Source organism: Schistocerca gregaria, chromosome 8, assembly GCF_023897955.1.
Source record: "Schistocerca gregaria isolate iqSchGreg1 chromosome 8, iqSchGreg1.2, whole genome shotgun sequence".
In the NCBI taxonomy this organism is placed as follows: domain Eukaryota; kingdom Metazoa; phylum Arthropoda; class Insecta; order Orthoptera; family Acrididae; genus Schistocerca; species Schistocerca gregaria.
Genome location: NC_064927.1, coordinates 96,149,917 through 96,165,920, shown reverse-complemented (window position 1 = coordinate 96,165,920; position 16,004 = coordinate 96,149,917). Strand labels below are relative to the sequence as shown.

The following is a 16,004-nucleotide window of genomic DNA, read 5'->3' as shown; positions in this document are numbered from 1 at the left end:
GTTCGGCATGGTGGGAAAAGAATTCCTGTGTGCTTCCCTGTCGCAGTGGGCAGCGCGTGACGTCTTCTCAAGGGCGTACGTTCGACCCTCACCCCAGCCATCTCATTTTCTCTCCACGACAGTGAAACGCACAGCATAGCTTTTGCGAGGTAAAGCCGTGTTTACAGTTTATTACCACCCAGGCTCCTTTGCGTCAACGTGAGAGTGTTTGTTTCCAGTTATTACTAATTATAGTTTTGCTACTTACACTTGAGACTGAAAGCGATGTTTGTGTAGTATGTCTTGGGCGCTTTGGGAGTGAGTAAGCGGGATCGTGGTGGCGGACAGAGTTCAGCGTTGTCGCCAGATTCGGCCGTAAAGTTCGTGGAGGAGAAATATTTCTGGACCCATTCACACGTAGCTGATACTTGAGGTATGTCCGGTATGGTCTAGTGGCTAGGATACCTGGCTTTCACACAGGAGGCCAGGGTTCGATTACTGGTAGCGGAACGTCAATTTTCCAGGCTGAGATGAGAAATCTTCTCAGGGCCGTTTTTCGTCTTCGTGGTGTTGCTGCTCTGGGTTCCAAGTATAAGGTGAGAGAAAGTCAAGGAAAAGAGATACATGCTCACGTGATTGGCGGGGCCGTTTTTAAGGAAGAGGAGATGATTTTGCGGTTTTGGACTGCTGATGCGACAGTGTTGCGTGGCTCGTTAGCCCTGTGGGGTATAGCGTCGTGCTGGTAACGAGAAGGTCATGGGTTCGATCCCTCCACAGGCCATCCCACTTTCTCCGCTAATAGGAAATGCAGTCTCCCGCGAGACTCTGCCACGTAGATTCCAAATGATCTGCACATCGAGCTACAAGTCTGAACGTTTCGCTCAGGGGTCGCCAACGGCCGGCTCCCTTTCGATTAATGAAGTTAAGCAGAGGTGGGCGTGGTTAGTGATTACATGGGTGATAGGCGGGATCTCTGCGTGCTATTGGACCTTTCCCCTTTCACCCCCACTCTCCCCCTTTTGTGTTACAGTGTTGATGTGCTATGATGCCTCCCACAGCAATTTAAATTACGTTAACGAACATAGGATCCAAAATTTAAAGAGGTTCTTTGCAAAAAGAGCGAACGTAAAGTGCAGGAACGACTTTGGCAGTAACAGAACCGTACGAATCCACAGATAATTTCTCAAATATCGTAGATAACACTGTAGGGGAGCAGTGAGAATTCCGAAATTTGTAAATGAAAATTTAGCTTTTCGAATTGGAAAGGAAAGGTAGTCTTGATTAGCGTGTTTCTCGCAGCCGATTGTCGTACTGCTTCTGTCATATTGGCCCTACCGCCGAGCGGCAGCGAGCGGCAGTCGAGCAAAGTCGGGCCAAGTCGACACACGATGAAGGGGCCGCCCACTTAGCTGCAACGAGGCGAGAGACGAGCAGATACTACTTGTGCAGCGACACTTGGCAATTTCGAGGATCGCATGGTGTTGAACACACACTATTGCGCTACGCAAAAACGACAGCCCTCTTGCGGTGGCCGGGAATCGAACCCGGATCAACTACTTGGGAAGCAACCATGCTGACCGTTACACCACCACCGCTGCATTCCGCTGCACGCATCCTGTGTCGCGATGCGTTGCCGCCCCTGCTGCCACCAGAGGCCGAAGCGACCCTGCTGCAGGCGCCCTGCCCGCCCGCGCATCCGAACGCGGGTCCACGCCGCTTCCAGGGCGATGCACTGCAACTAGACGCAGGACTGACTTCCGCTGAGAAGTCCACCCTGTCGTGTTCGGCATGGTGGGAAAAGAATTCCTGTGTGCTTCCCTGTCGCAGTGGGCAGCGCGTGACGTCTTCTCAAGGGCGTACGTTCGACCCTCACCCCAGCCATCTCATTTTCTCTCCACGACAGTGAAACGCACAGCATAGCTTTTGCGAGGTAAAGCCGTGTTTACAGTTTATTACCACCCAGGCTCCTTTGCGTCAACGTGAGAGTGTTTGTTTCCAGTTATTACTAATTATAGTTTTGCTACTTACACTTGAGACTGAAAGCGATGTTTGTGTAGTATGTCTTGGGCGCTTTGGGAGTGAGTAAGCGGGATCGTGGTGGCGGACAGAGTTCAGCGTTGTCGCCAGATTCGGCCGTAAAGTTCGTGGAGGAGAAATATTTCTGGACCCATTCACACGTAGCTGATACTTGAGGTATGTCCGGTATGGTCTAGTGGCTAGGATACCTGGCTTTCACACAGGAGGCCAGGGTTCGATTACTGGTAGCGGAACGTCAATTTTCCAGGCTGAGATGAGAAATCTTCTCAGGGCCGTTTTTCGTCTTCGTGGTGTTGCTGCTCTAAGTTCCAAGTATAAGGTGAGAGAAAGTCAAGGAAAAGAGATACATGCTCACGTGATTGGCGGGGCCGTTTTTAAGGAAGAGGAGATGATTTTGCGGTTTTGGACTGCTGATGCGACAGTGTTGCGTGGCTCGTTAGCCCTGTGGGGTATAGCGTCGTGCTGGTAACGAGAAGGTCATGGGTTCGATCCCTCCACAGGCCATCCCACTTTCTCCGCTAATAGGAAATGCAGTCTCCCGCGAGACTCTGCCACGTAGATTCCAAATGATCTGCACATCGAGCTACAAGTCTGAACGTTTCGCTCAGGGGTCGCCAACGGCCGGCTCCCTTTCGATTAATGAAGTTAAGCAGAGGTGGGCGTGGTTAGTGATTACATGGGTGATAGGCGGGATCTCTGCGTGCTCTTGGACCTTTCCCCTTTCACCCCCACTCTCCCCCTTTTGTGTTGCAGTGTTGATGTGCTATGATACCTCCCACAGCAATTTAAATTACGTTAACGAACATAGGATCCAAAATTTAAAGAGGTTCTTTGCAAAAAGAGCGAACGTAAAGTGCAGGAACGACTTTGGCAGTAACAGAACCGTACGAATCCACAGATAATTTCTCAAATATCGTAGATAACACTGTAGGGGAGCAGTGAGAATTCCGAAATTTGTAAATGAAAATTTAGCTTTTCGAATTGGAAAGGAAAGGTAGTCTTGATTAGCGTGTTTCTCGCAGCCGATTGTCGTACTGCTTCTGTCATATTGGCCCTACCGCCGAGCGGCAGCGAGCGGCAGTCGAGCAAAGTCGGGCCAAGTCGACACACGATGAAGGGGCCGCCCACTTAGCTGCAACGAGGCGAGAGACGAGCAGATACTACTTGTGCAGCGACACTTGGCAATTTCGAGGATCGCATGGTGTTGAACACACACTATTGCGCTACGCAAAAACGACAGCCCTCTTGCGGTGGCCGGGAATCGAACCCGGATCAACTACTTGGGAAGCAACCATGCTGACCGTTACACCACCACCGCTGCATTCCGCTGCACGCATCCTGTGTCGCGATGCGTTGCCGCCCCTGCTGCCACCAGAGGCCGAAGCGACCCTGCTGCAGGCGCCCTGCCCGCCCGCGCATCCGAACGCGGGTCCACGCCGCTTCCAGGGCGATGCACTGCAACTAGACGCAGGACTGACTTCCGCTGAGAAGTCCACCCTGTCGTGTTCGGCATGGTGGGAAAAGAATTCCTGTGTGCTTCCCTGTCGCAGTGGGCAGCGCGTGACGTCTTCTCAAGGGCGTACGTTCGACCCTCACCCCAGCCATCTCATTTTCTCTCCACGACAGTGAAACGCACAGCATAGCTTTTGCGAGGTAAAGCCGTGTTTACAGTTTATTACCACCCAGGCTCCTTTGCGTCAACGTGAGAGTGTTTGTTTCCAGTTATTACTAATTATAGTTTTGCTACTTACACTTGAGACTGAAAGCGATGTTTGTGTAGTATGTCTTGGGCGCTTTGGGAGTGAGTAAGCGGGATCGTGGTGGCGGACAGAGTTCAGCGTTGTCGCCAGATTCGGCCGTAAAGTTCGTGGAGGAGAAATATTTCTGGACCCATTCACACGTAGCTGATACTTGAGGTATGTCCGGTATGGTCTAGTGGCTAGGATACCTGGCTTTCACACAGGAGGCCAGGGTTCGATTACTGGTAGCGGAACGTCAATTTTCCAGGCTGAGATGAGAAATCTTCTCAGGGCCGTTTTTCGTCTTCGTGGTGTTGCTGCTCTGGGTTCCAAGTATAAGGTGAGAGAAAGTCAAGGAAAAGAGATACATGCTCACGTGATTGGCGGGGCCGTTTTTAAGGAAGAGGAGATGATTTTGCGGTTTTGGACTGCTGATGCGACAGTGTTGCGTGGCTCGTTAGCCCTGTGGGGTATAGCGTCGTGCTGGTAACGAGAAGGTCATGGGTTCGATCCCTCCACAGGCCATCCCACTTTCTCCGCTAATAGGAAATGCAGTCTCCCGCGAGACTCTGCCACGTAGATTCCAAATGATCTGCACATCGAGCTACAAGTCTGAACGTTTCGCTCAGGGGTCGCCAACGGCCGGCTCCCTTTCGATTAATGAAGTTAAGCAGAGGTGGGCGTGGTTAGTGATTACATGGGTGATAGGCGGGATCTCTGCGTGCTATTGGACCTTTCCCCTTTCACCCCCACTCTCCCCCTTTTGTGTTACAGTGTTGATGTGCTATGATGCCTCCCACAGCAATTTAAATTACGTTAACGAACATAGGATCCAAAATTTAAAGAGGTTCTTTGCAAAAAGAGCGAACGTAAAGTGCAGGAACGACTTTGGCAGTAACAGAACCGTACGAATCCACAGATAATTTCTCAAATATCGTAGATAACACTGTAGGGGAGCAGTGAGAATTCCGAAATTTGTAAATGAAAATTTAGCTTTTCGAATTGGAAAGGAAAGGTAGTCTTGATTAGCGTGTTTCTCGCAGCCGATTGTCGTACTGCTTCTGTCATATTGGCCCTACCGCCGAGCGGCAGCGAGCGGCAGTCGAGCAAAGTCGGGCCAAGTCGACACACGATGAAGGGGCCGCCCACTTAGCTGCAACGAGGCGAGAGACGAGCAGATACTACTTGTGCAGCGACACTTGGCAATTTCGAGGATCGCATGGTGTTGAACACACACTATTGCGCTACGCAAAAACGACAGCCCTCTTGCGGTGGCCGGGAATCGAACCCGGATCAACTACTTGGGAAGCAACCATGCTGACCGTTACACCACCACCGCTGCATTCCGCTGCACGCATCCTGTGTCGCGATGCGTTGCCGCCCCTGCTGCCACCAGAGGCCGAAGCGACCCTGCTGCAGGCGCCCTGCCCGCCCGCGCATCCGAACGCGGGTCCACGCCGCTTCCAGGGCGATGCACTGCAACTAGACGCAGGACTGACTTCCGCTGAGAAGTCCACCCTGTCGTGTTCGGCATGGTGGGAAAAGAATTCCTGTGTGCTTCCCTGTCGCAGTGGGCAGCGCGTGACGTCTTCTCAAGGGCGTACGTTCGACCCTCACCCCAGCCATCTCATTTTCTCTCCACGACAGTGAAACGCACAGCATAGCTTTTGCGAGGTAAAGCCGTGTTTACAGTTTATTACCACCCAGGCTCCTTTGCGTCAACGTGAGAGTGTTTGTTTCCAGTTATTACTAATTATAGTTTTGCTACTTACACTTGAGACTGAAAGCGATGTTTGTGTAGTATGTCTTGGGCGCTTTGGGAGTGAGTAAGCGGGATCGTGGTGGCGGACAGAGTTCAGCGTTGTCGCCAGATTCGGCCGTAAAGTTCGTGGAGGAGAAATATTTCTGGACCCATTCACACGTAGCTGATACTTGAGGTATGTCCGGTATGGTCTAGTGGCTAGGATACCTGGCTTTCACACAGGAGGCCAGGATTCGATTACTGGTAGCGGAACGTCAATTTTCCAGGCTGAGATGAGAAATCTTCTCAGGGCCGTTTTTCGTCTTCGTGGTGTTGCTGCTCTGGGTTCCAAGTATAAGGTGAGAGAAAGTCAAGGAAAAGAGATACATGCTCACGTGATTGGCGGGGCCGTTTTTAAGGAAGAGGAGATGATTTTGCGGTTTTGGACTGCTGATGCGACAGTGTTGCGTGGCTCGTTAGCCCTGTGGGGTATAGCGTCGTGCTGGTAACGAGAAGGTCATGGGTTCGATCCCTCCACAGGCCATCCCACTTTCTCCGCTAATAGGAAATGCAGTCTCCCGCGAGACTCTGCCACGTAGATTCCAAATGATCTGCACATCGAGCTACAAGTCTGAACGTTTCGCTCAGGGGTCGCCAACGGCCGGCTCCCTTTCGATTAATGAAGTTAAGCAGAGGTGGGCGTGGTTAGTGATTACATGGGTGATAGGCGGGATCTCTGCGTGCTCTTGGACCTTTCCCCTTTCACCCCCACTCTCCCCCTTTTGTGTTACAGTGTTGATGTGCTATGATGCCTCCCACAGCAATTTAAATTACGTTAACGAACATAGGATCCAAAATTTAAAGAGGTTCTTTGCAAAAAGAGCGAACGTAAAGTGCAGGAACGACTTTGGCAGTAACAGAACCGTACGAATCCACAGATAATTTCTCAAATATCGTAGATAACACTGTAGGGGAGCAGTGAGAATTCCGAAATTTGTAAATGAAAATTTAGCTTTTCGAATTGGAAAGGAAAGGTAGTCTTGATTAGCGTGTTTCTCGCAGCCGATTGTCGTACTACTTCTGTCATATTGGCCCTACCGCCGAGCGGCAGCGAGCGGCAGTCGAGCAAAGTCGGGCCAAGTCGACACACGATGAAGGGGCCGCCCACTTAGCTGCAACGAGGCGAGAGACGAGCAGATACTACTTGTGCAGCGACACTTGGCAATTTCGAGGATCGCATGGTGTTGAACACACACTATTGCGCTACGCAAAAACGACAGCCCTCTTGCGGTGGCCGGGAATCGAACCCGGATCAACTGCTTGGGAAGCAACCATGCTGACCGTTACACCACCACCGCTGCATTCCGCTGCACGCATCCTGTGTCGCGATGCGTTGCCGCCCCTGCTGCCACCAGAGGCCGAAGCGACCCTGCTGCAGGCGCCCTGCCCGCCCGCGCATCCGAACGCGGGTCCACGCCGCTTCCAGGGCGATGCACTGTAACTAGACGCAGGACTGACTTCCGCTGAGAAGTCCACCCTGTCGTGTTCGGCATGGTGGGAAAAGAATTCCTGTGTGCTTCCCTGTCGCAGTGGGCAGCGCGTGACGTCTTCTCAAGGGCGTACGTTCGACCCTCACCCCAGCCATCTCATTTTCTCTCCACGACAGTGAAACGCACAGCATAGCTTTTGCGAGGTAAAGCCGTGTTTACAGTTTATTACCACCCAGGCTCCTTTGCGTCAACGTGAGAGTGTTTGTTTCCAGTTATTACTAATTATAGTTTTGCTACTTACACTTGAGACTGAAAGCGATGTTTGTGTAGTATGTCTTGGGCGCTTTGGGAGTGAGTAAGCGGGATCGTGGTGGCGGACAGAGTTCAGCGTTGTCGCCAGATTCGGCCGTAAAGTTCGTGGAGGAGAAATATTTCTGGACCCATTCACACGTAGCTGATACTTGAGGTATGTCCGGTATGGTCTAGTGGCTAGGATACCTGGCTTTCACACAGGAGGCCAGGGTTCGATTACTGGTAGCGGAACGTCAATTTTCCAGGCTGAGATGAGAAATCTTCTCAGGGCCGTTTTTCGTCTTCGTGGTGTTGCTGCTCTAAGTTCCAAGTATAAGGTGAGAGAAAGTCAAGGAAAAGAGATACATGCTCACGTGATTGGCGGGGCCGTTTTTAAGGAAGAGGAGATGATTTTGCGGTTTTGGACTGCTGATGCGACAGTGTTGCGTGGCTCGTTAGCCCTGTGGGGTATAGCGTCGTGCTGGTAACGAGAAGGTCATGGGTTCGATCCCTCCACAGGCCATCCCACTTTCTCCGCTAATAGGAAATGCAGTCTCCCGCGAGACTCTGCCACGTAGATTCCAAATGATCTGCACATCGAGCTACAAGTCTGAACGTTTCGCTCAGGGGTCGCCAACGGCCGGCTCCCTTTCGATTAATGAAGTTAAGCAGAGGTGGGCGTGGTTAGTGATTACATGGGTGATAGGCGGGATCTCTGCGTGCTCTTGGACCTTTCCCCTTTCACCCCCACTCTCCCCCTTTTGTGTTGCAGTGTTGATGTGCTATGATACCTCCCACAGCAATTTAAATTACGTTAACGAACATAGGATCCAAAATTTAAAGAGGTTCTTTGCAAAAAGAGCGAACGTAAAGTGCAGGAACGACTTTGGCAGTAACAGAACCGTACGAATCCACAGATAATTTCTCAAATATCGTAGATAACACTGTAGGGGAGCAGTGAGAATTCCGAAATTTGTAAATGAAAATTTAGCTTTTCGAATTGGAAAGGAAAGGTAGTCTTGATTAGCGTGTTTCTCGCAGCCGATTGTCGTACTGCTTCTGTCATATTGGCCCTACCGCCGAGCGGCAGCGAGCGGCAGTCGAGCAAAGTCGGGCCAAGTCGACACACGATGAAGGGGCCGCCCACTTAGCTGCAACGAGGCGAGAGACGAGCAGATACTACTTGTGCAGCGACACTTGGCAATTTCGAGGATCGCATGGTGTTGAACACACACTATTGCGCTACGCAAAAACGACAGCCCTCTTGCGGTGGCCGGGAATCGAACCCGAATCAACTACTTGGGAAGCAACCATGCTGACCGTTACACCACCACCGCTGCATTCCGCTGCACGCATCCTGTGTCGCGATGCGTTGCCGCCCCTGCTGCCACCAGAGGCCGAAGCGACCCTGCTGCAGGCGCCCTGCCCGCCCGCGCATCCGAACGCGGGTCCACGCCGCTTCCAGGGCGATGCACTGCAACTAGACGCAGGACTGACTTCCGCTGAGAAGTCCACCCTGTCGTGTTCGGCATGGTGGGAAAAGAATTCCTGTGTGCTTCCCTGTCGCAGTGGGCAGCGCGTGACGTCTTCTCAAGGGCGTACGTTCGACCCTCACCCCAGCCATCTCATTTTCTCTCCACGACAGTGAAACGCACAGCATAGCTTTTGCGAGGTAAAGCCGTGTTTACAGTTTATTACCACCCAGGCTCCTTTGCGTCAACGTGAGAGTGTTTGTTTCCAGTTATTACTAATTATAGTTTTGCTACTTACACTTGAGACTGAAAGCGATGTTTGTGTAGTATGTCTTGGGCGCTTTGGGAGTGAGTAAGCGGGATCGTGGTGGCGGACAGAGTTCAGCGTTGTCGCCAGATTCGGCCGTAAAGTTCGTGGAGGAGAAATATTTCTGGACCCATTCACACGTAGCTGATACTTGAGGTATGTCCGGTATGGTCTAGTGGCTAGGATACCTGGCTTTCACACAGGAGGCCAGGGTTCGATTACTGGTAGCGGAACGTCAATTTTCCAGGCTGAGATGAGAAATCTTCTCAGGGCCGTTTTTCGTCTTCGTGGTGTTGCTGCTCTGGGTTCCAAGTATAAGGTGAGAGAAAGTCAAGGAAAAGAGATACATGCTCACGTGATTGGCGGGGCCGTTTTTAAGGAAGAGGAGATGATTTTGCGGTTTTGGACTGCTGATGCGACAGTGTTGCGTGGCTCGTTAGCCCTGTGGGGTATAGCGTCGTGCTGGTAACGAGAAGGTCATGGGTTCGATCCCTCCACAGGCCATCCCACTTTCTCCGCTAATAGGAAATGCAGTCTCCCGCGAGACTCTGCCACGTAGATTCCAAATGATCTGCACATCGAGCTACAAGTCTGAACGTTTCGCTCAGGGGTCGCCAACGGCCGGCTCCCTTTCGATTAATGAAGTTAAGCAGAGGTGGGCGTGGTTAGTGATTACATGGGTGATAGGCGGGATCTCTGCGTGCTCTTGGACCTTTCCCCTTTCACCCCCACTCTCCCCCTTTTGTGTTACAGTGTTGATGTGCTATGATGCCTCCCACAGCAATTTAAATTACGTTAACGAACATAGGATCCAAAATTTAAAGAGGTTCTTTGCAAAAAGAGCGAACGTAAAGTGCAGGAACGACTTTGGCAGTAACAGAACCGTACGAATCCACAGATAATTTCTCAAATATCGTAGATAACACTGTAGGGGAGCAGTGAGAATTCCGAAATTTGTAAATGAAAATTTAGCTTTTCGAATTGGAAAGGAAAGGTAGTCTTGATTAGCGTGTTTCTCGCAGCCGATTGTCGTACTGCTTCTGTCATATTGGCCCTACCGCCGAGCGGCAGCGAGCGGCAGTCGAGCAAAGTCGGGCCAAGTCGACACACGATGAAGGGGCCGCCCACTTAGCTGCAACGAGGCGAGAGACGAGCAGATACTACTTGTGCAGCGACACTTGGCAATTTCGAGGATCGCATGGTGTTGAACACACACTATTGCGCTACGCAAAAACGACAGCCCTCTTGCGGTGGCCGGGAATCGAACCCGGATCAACTACTTGGGAAGCAACCATGCTGACCGTTACACCACCACCGCTGCATTCCGCTGCACGCATCCTGTGTCGCGATGCGTTGCCGCCCCTGCTGCCACCAGAGGCCGAAGCGACCCTGCTGCAGGCGCCCTGCCCGCCCGCGCATCCGAACGCGGGTCCACGCCGCTTCCAGGGCGATGCACTGCAACTAGACGCAGGACTGACTTCCGCTGAGAAGTCCACCCTGTCGTGTTCGGCATGGTGGGAAAAGAATTCCTGTGTGCTTCCCTGTCGCAGTGGGCAGCGCGTGACGTCTTCTCAAGGGCGTACGTTCGACCCTCACCCCAGCCATCTCATTTTCTCTCCACGACAGTGAAACGCACAGCATAGCTTTTGCGAGGTAAAGCCGTGTTTACAGTTTATTACCACCCAGGCTCCTTTGCGTCAACGTGAGAGTGTTTGTTTCCAGTTATTACTAATTATAGTTTTGCTACTTACACTTGAGACTGAAAGCGATGTTTGTGTAGTATGTCTTGGGCGCTTTGGGAGTGAGTAAGCGGGATCGTGGTGGCGGACAGAGTTCAGCGTTGTCGCCAGATTCGGCCGTAAAGTTCGTGGAGGAGAAATATTTCTGGACCCATTCACACGTAGCTGATACTTGAGGTATGTCCGGTATGGTCTAGTGGCTAGGATACCTGGCTTTCACACAGGAGGCCAGGGTTCGATTACTGGTAGCGGAACGTCAATTTTCCAGGCTGAGATGAGAAATCTTCTCAGGGCCGTTTTTCGTCTTCGTGGTGTTGCTGCTCTGGGTTCCAAGTATAAGGTGAGAGAAAGTCAAGGAAAAGAGATACATGCTCACGTGATTGGCGGGGCCGTTTTTAAGGAAGAGGAGATGATTTTGCGGTTTTGGACTGCTGATGCGACAGTGTTGCGTGGCTCGTTAGCCCTGTGGGGTATAGCGTCGTGCTGGTAACGAGAAGGTCATGGGTTCGATCCCTCCACAGGCCATCCCACTTTCTCCGCTAATAGGAAATGCAGTCTCCCGCGAGACTCTGCCACGTAGATTCCAAATGATCTGCACATCGAGCTACAAGTCTGAACGTTTCGCTCAGGGGTCGCCAACGGCCGGCTCCCTTTCGATTAATGAAGTTAAGCAGAGGTGGGCGTGGTTAGTGATTACATGGGTGATAGGCGGGATCTCTGCGTGCTCTTGGACCTTTCCCCTTTCACCCCCACTCTCCCCCTTTTGTGTTACAGTGTTGATGTGCTATGATGCCTCCCACAGCAATTTAAATTACGTTAACGAACATAGGATCCAAAATTTAAAGAGGTTCTTTGCAAAAAGAGCGAACGTAAAGTGCAGGAACGACTTTGGCAGTAACAGAACCGTACGAATCCACAGATAATTTCTCAAATATCGTAGATAACACTGTAGGGGAGCAGTGAGAATTCCGAAATTTGTAAATGAAAATTTAGCTTTTCGAATTGGAAAGGAAAGGTAGTCTTGATTAGCGTGTTTCTCGCAGCCGATTGTCGTACTGCTTCTGTCATATTGGCCCTACCGCCGAGCGGCAGCGAGCGGCAGTCGAGCAAAGTCGGGCCAAGTCGACACACGATGAAGGGGCCGCCCACTTAGCTGCAACGAGGCGAGAGACGAGCAGATACTACTTGTGCAGCGACACTTGGCAATTTCGAGGATCGCATGGTGTTGAACACACACTATTGCGCTACGCAAAAACGACAGCCCTCTTGCGGTGGCCGGGAATCGAACCCGGATCAACTGCTTGGGAAGCAACCATGCTGACCGTTACACCACCACCGCTGCATTCCGCTGCACGCATCCTGTGTCGCGATGCGTTGCCGCCCCTGCTGCCACCAGAGGCCGAAGCGACCCTGCTGCAGGCGCCCTGCCCGCCCGCGCATCCGAACGCGGGTCCACGCCGCTTCCAGGGCGATGCACTGCAACTAGACGCAGGACTGACTTCCGCTGAGAAGTCCACCCTGTCGTGTTCGGCATGGTGGGAAAAGAATTCCTGTGTGCTTCCCTGTCGCAGTGGGCAGCGCGTGACGTCTTCTCAAGGGCGTACGTTCGACCCTCACCCCAGCCATCTCATTTTCTCTCCACGACAGTGAAACGCACAGCATAGCTTTTGCGAGGTAAAGCCGTGTTTACAGTTTATTACCACCCAGGCTCCTTTGCGTCAACGTGAGAGTGTTTGTTTCCAGTTATTACTAATTATAGTTTTGCTACTTACACTTGAGACTGAAAGCGATGTTTGTGTAGTATGTCTTGGGCGCTTTGGGAGTGAGTAAGCGGGATCGTGGTGGCGGACAGAGTTCAGCGTTGTCGCCAGATTCGGCCGTAAAGTTCGTGGAGGAGAAATATTTCTGGACCCATTCACACGTAGCTGATACTTGAGGTATGTCCGGTATGGTCTAGTGGCTAGGATACCTGGCTTTCACACAGGAGGCCAGGGTTCGATTACTGGTAGCGGAACGTCAATTTTCCAGGCTGAGATGAGAAATCTTCTCAGGGCCGTTTTTCGTCTTCGTGGTGTTGCTGCTCTGGGTTCCAAGTATAAGGTGAGAGAAAGTCAAGGAAAAGAGATACATGCTCACGTGATTGGCGGGGCCGTTTTTAAGGAAGAGGAGATGATTTTGCGGTTTTGGACTGCTGATGCGACAGTGTTGCGTGGCTCGTTAGCCCTGTGGGGTATAGCGTCGTGCTGGTAACGAGAAGGTCATGGGTTCGATCCCTCCACAGGCCATCCCACTTTCTCCGCTAATAGGAAATGCAGTCTCCCGCGAGACTCTGCCACGTAGATTCCAAATGATCTGCACATCGAGCTACAAGTCTGAACGTTTCGCTCAGGGGTCGCCAACGGCCGGCTCCCTTTCGATTAATGAAGTTAAGCAGAGGTGGGCGTGGTTAGTGATTACATGGGTGATAGGCGGGATCTCTGCGTGCTCTTGGACCTTTCCCCTTTCACCCCCACTCTCCCCCTTTTGTGTTACAGTGTTGATGTGCTATGATGCCTCCCACAGCAATTTAAATTACGTTAACGAACATAGGATCCAAAATTTAAAGAGGTTCTTTGCAAAAAGAGCGAACGTAAAGTGCAGGAACGACTTTGGCAGTAACAGAACCGTACGAATCCACAGATAATTTCTCAAATATCGTAGATAACACTGTAGGGGAGCAGTGAGAATTCCGAAATTTGTAAATGAAAATTTAGCTTTTCGAATTGGAAAGGAAAGGTAGTCTTGATTAGCGTGTTTCTCGCAGCCGATTGTCGTACTGCTTCTGTCATATTGGCCCTACAGCCGAGCGGCAGCGAGCGGCAGTCGAGCAAAGTCGGGCCAAGTCGACACACGATGAAGGGGCCGCCCACTTAGCTGCAACGAGGCGAGAGACGAGCAGATACTACTTGTGCAGCGACACTTGGCAATTTCGAGGATCGCATGGTGTTGAACACACACTATTGCGCTACGCAAAAACGGCAGCCCTCTTGCGGTGGCCGGGAATCGAACCCGGATCAACTGCTTGGGAAGCAACCATGCTGACCGTTACACCACCACCGCTGCATTCCGCTGCACGCATCCTGTGTCGCGATGCGTTGCCGCCCCTGCTGCCACCAGAGGCCGAAGCGACCCTGCTGCAGGCGCCCTGCCCGCCCGCGCATCCGAACGCGGGTCCACGCCGCTTCCAGGGCGATGCACTGCAACTAGACGCAGGACTGACTTCCGCTGAGAAGTCCACCCTGTCGTGTTCGGCATGGTGGGAAAAGAATTCCTGTGTGCTTCCCTGTCGCAGTGGGCAGCGCGTGACGTCTTCTCAAGGGCGTACGTTCGACCCTCACCCCAGCCATCTCATTTTCTCTCCACGACAGTGAAACGCACAGCATAGCTTTTGCGAGGTAAAGCCGTGTTTACAGTTTATTACCACCCAGGCTCCTTTGCGTCAACGTGAGAGTGTTTGTTTCCAGTTATTACTAATTATAGTTTTGCTACTTACACTTGAGACTGAAAGCGATGTTTGTGTAGTATGTCTTGGGTGCTTTGGGAGTGAGTAAGCGGGATCGTGGTGGCGGACAGAGTTCAGCGTTGTCGCCAGATTCGGCCGTAAAGTTCGTGGAGGAGAAATATTTCTGGACCCATTCACACGTAGCTGATACTTGAGGTATGACCGGTATGGTCTAGTGGCTAGGATACCTGGCTTTCACACAGGAGGCCAGGGTTCGATTACTGGTAGCGGAACGTCAATTTTCCAGGCTGAGATGAGAAATCTTCTCAGGGCCGTTTTTCGTCTTCGTGGTGTTGCTGCTCTGGGTTCCAAGTATAAGGTGAGAGAAAGTCAAGGAAAAGAGATACATGCTCACGTGATTGGCGGGGCCGTTTTTAAGGAAGAGGAGATGATTTTGCGGTTTTGGACTGCTGATGCGACAGTGTTGCGTGGCTCGTTAGCCCTGTGGGGTATAGCGTCGTGCTGGTAACGAGAAGGTCATGGGTTCGATCCCTCCACAGGCCATCCCACTTTCTCCGCTAATAGGAAATGCAGTCTCCCGCGAGACTCTGCCACGTAGATTCCAAATGATCTGCACATCGAGCTACAAGTCTGAACGTTTCGCTCAGGGGTCGCCAACGGCCGGCTCCCTTTCGATTAATGAAGTTAAGCAGAGGTGGGCGTGGTTAGTGATTACATGGGTGATAGGCGGGATCTCTGCGTGCTCTTGGACCTTTCCCCTTTCACCCCCACTCTCCCCCTTTTGTGTTACAGTGTTGATGTGCTATGATGCCTCCCACAGCAATTTAAATTACGTTAACGAACATAGGATCCAAAATTTAAAGAGGTTCTTTGCAAAAAGAGCGAACGTAAAGTGCAGGAACGACTTTGGCAGTAACAGAACCGTACGAATCCACAGATAATTTCTCAAATATCGTAGATAACACTGTAGGGGAGCAGTGAGAATTCCGAAATTTGTAAATGAAAATTTAGCTTTTCGAATTGGAAAGGAAAGGTAGTCTTGATTAGCGTGTTTCTCGCAGCCGATTGTCGTACTGCTTCTGTCATATTGGCCCTACCGCCGAGCGGCAGCGAGCGGCAGTCGAGCAAAGTCGGGCCAAGTCGACACACGATGAAGGGGCCGCCCACTTAGCTGCAACGAGGCGAGAGACGAGCAGATACTACTTGTGCAGCGACACTTGGCAATTTCGAGGATCGCATGGTGTTGAACACACACTATTGCGCTACGCAAAAACGACAGCCCTCTTGCGGTGGCCGGGAATCGAACCCGGATCAACTGCTTGGGAAGCAACCATGCTGACCGTTACACCACCACCGCTGCATTCCGCTGCACGCATCCTGTGTCGCGATGCGTTGCCGCCCCTGCTGCCACCAGAGGCCGAAGCGACCCTGCTGCAGGCGCCCTGCCCGCCCGCGCATCCGAACGCGGGTCCACGCCGCTTCCAGGGCGATGCACTGCAACTAGACGCAGGACTGACTTCCGCTGAGAAGTCCACCCTGTCGTGTTCGGCATGGTGGGAAAAGAATTCCTGTGTGCTTCCCTGTCGCAGTGGGCAGCGCGTGACGTCTTCTCAAGGGCGTACGTTCGACCCTCACCCCAGCCATCTCATTTTCTCTCCACGACAGTGAAACGCACAGCATAGCTTTTGCGAGGTAAAGCCGTGTTTA

General features: G+C 51.9%; 9 non-coding genes across 9 annotated transcripts; all 9 read right to left on the bottom strand.

Moving 5' to 3' along the window:
* Nucleotides 1-1,502: 1,502 nt before the first annotated feature.
* Nucleotides 1,503-1,574, bottom strand: Trnag-ccc (transfer RNA glycine (anticodon CCC)). Its single transcript has one exon. It is a non-coding gene; the product is annotated as a tRNA-Gly (tRNA).
* Nucleotides 1,575-3,262: 1,688 nt separating this feature from the next.
* Nucleotides 3,263-3,334, bottom strand: Trnag-ccc (transfer RNA glycine (anticodon CCC)). Its single transcript has one exon. It is a non-coding gene; the product is annotated as a tRNA-Gly (tRNA).
* A 1,688-nt stretch (nt 3,335-5,022) lies between these two features.
* On the bottom strand, nt 5,023-5,094 carry Trnag-ccc (transfer RNA glycine (anticodon CCC)). The gene has a single exon. It is a non-coding gene; the product is annotated as a tRNA-Gly (tRNA).
* Nucleotides 5,095-6,782: 1,688 nt separating this feature from the next.
* Trnag-ccc (transfer RNA glycine (anticodon CCC)) lies at nt 6,783-6,854 on the bottom strand. Its single transcript has one exon. It is a non-coding gene; the product is annotated as a tRNA-Gly (tRNA).
* A 1,688-nt stretch (nt 6,855-8,542) lies between these two features.
* Trnag-ccc (transfer RNA glycine (anticodon CCC)) lies at nt 8,543-8,614 on the bottom strand. The gene has a single exon. It is a non-coding gene; the product is annotated as a tRNA-Gly (tRNA).
* Nucleotides 8,615-10,302: 1,688 nt separating this feature from the next.
* Trnag-ccc (transfer RNA glycine (anticodon CCC)) lies at nt 10,303-10,374 on the bottom strand. The gene has a single exon. It is a non-coding gene; the product is annotated as a tRNA-Gly (tRNA).
* Nucleotides 10,375-12,062: 1,688 nt separating this feature from the next.
* On the bottom strand, nt 12,063-12,134 carry Trnag-ccc (transfer RNA glycine (anticodon CCC)). Its single transcript has one exon. It is a non-coding gene; the product is annotated as a tRNA-Gly (tRNA).
* A 1,688-nt stretch (nt 12,135-13,822) lies between these two features.
* Trnag-ccc (transfer RNA glycine (anticodon CCC)) lies at nt 13,823-13,894 on the bottom strand. The gene has a single exon. It is a non-coding gene; the product is annotated as a tRNA-Gly (tRNA).
* A 1,688-nt stretch (nt 13,895-15,582) lies between these two features.
* Nucleotides 15,583-15,654, bottom strand: Trnag-ccc (transfer RNA glycine (anticodon CCC)). The gene has a single exon. It is a non-coding gene; the product is annotated as a tRNA-Gly (tRNA).
* Nucleotides 15,655-16,004: the final 350 nt, after the last annotated feature.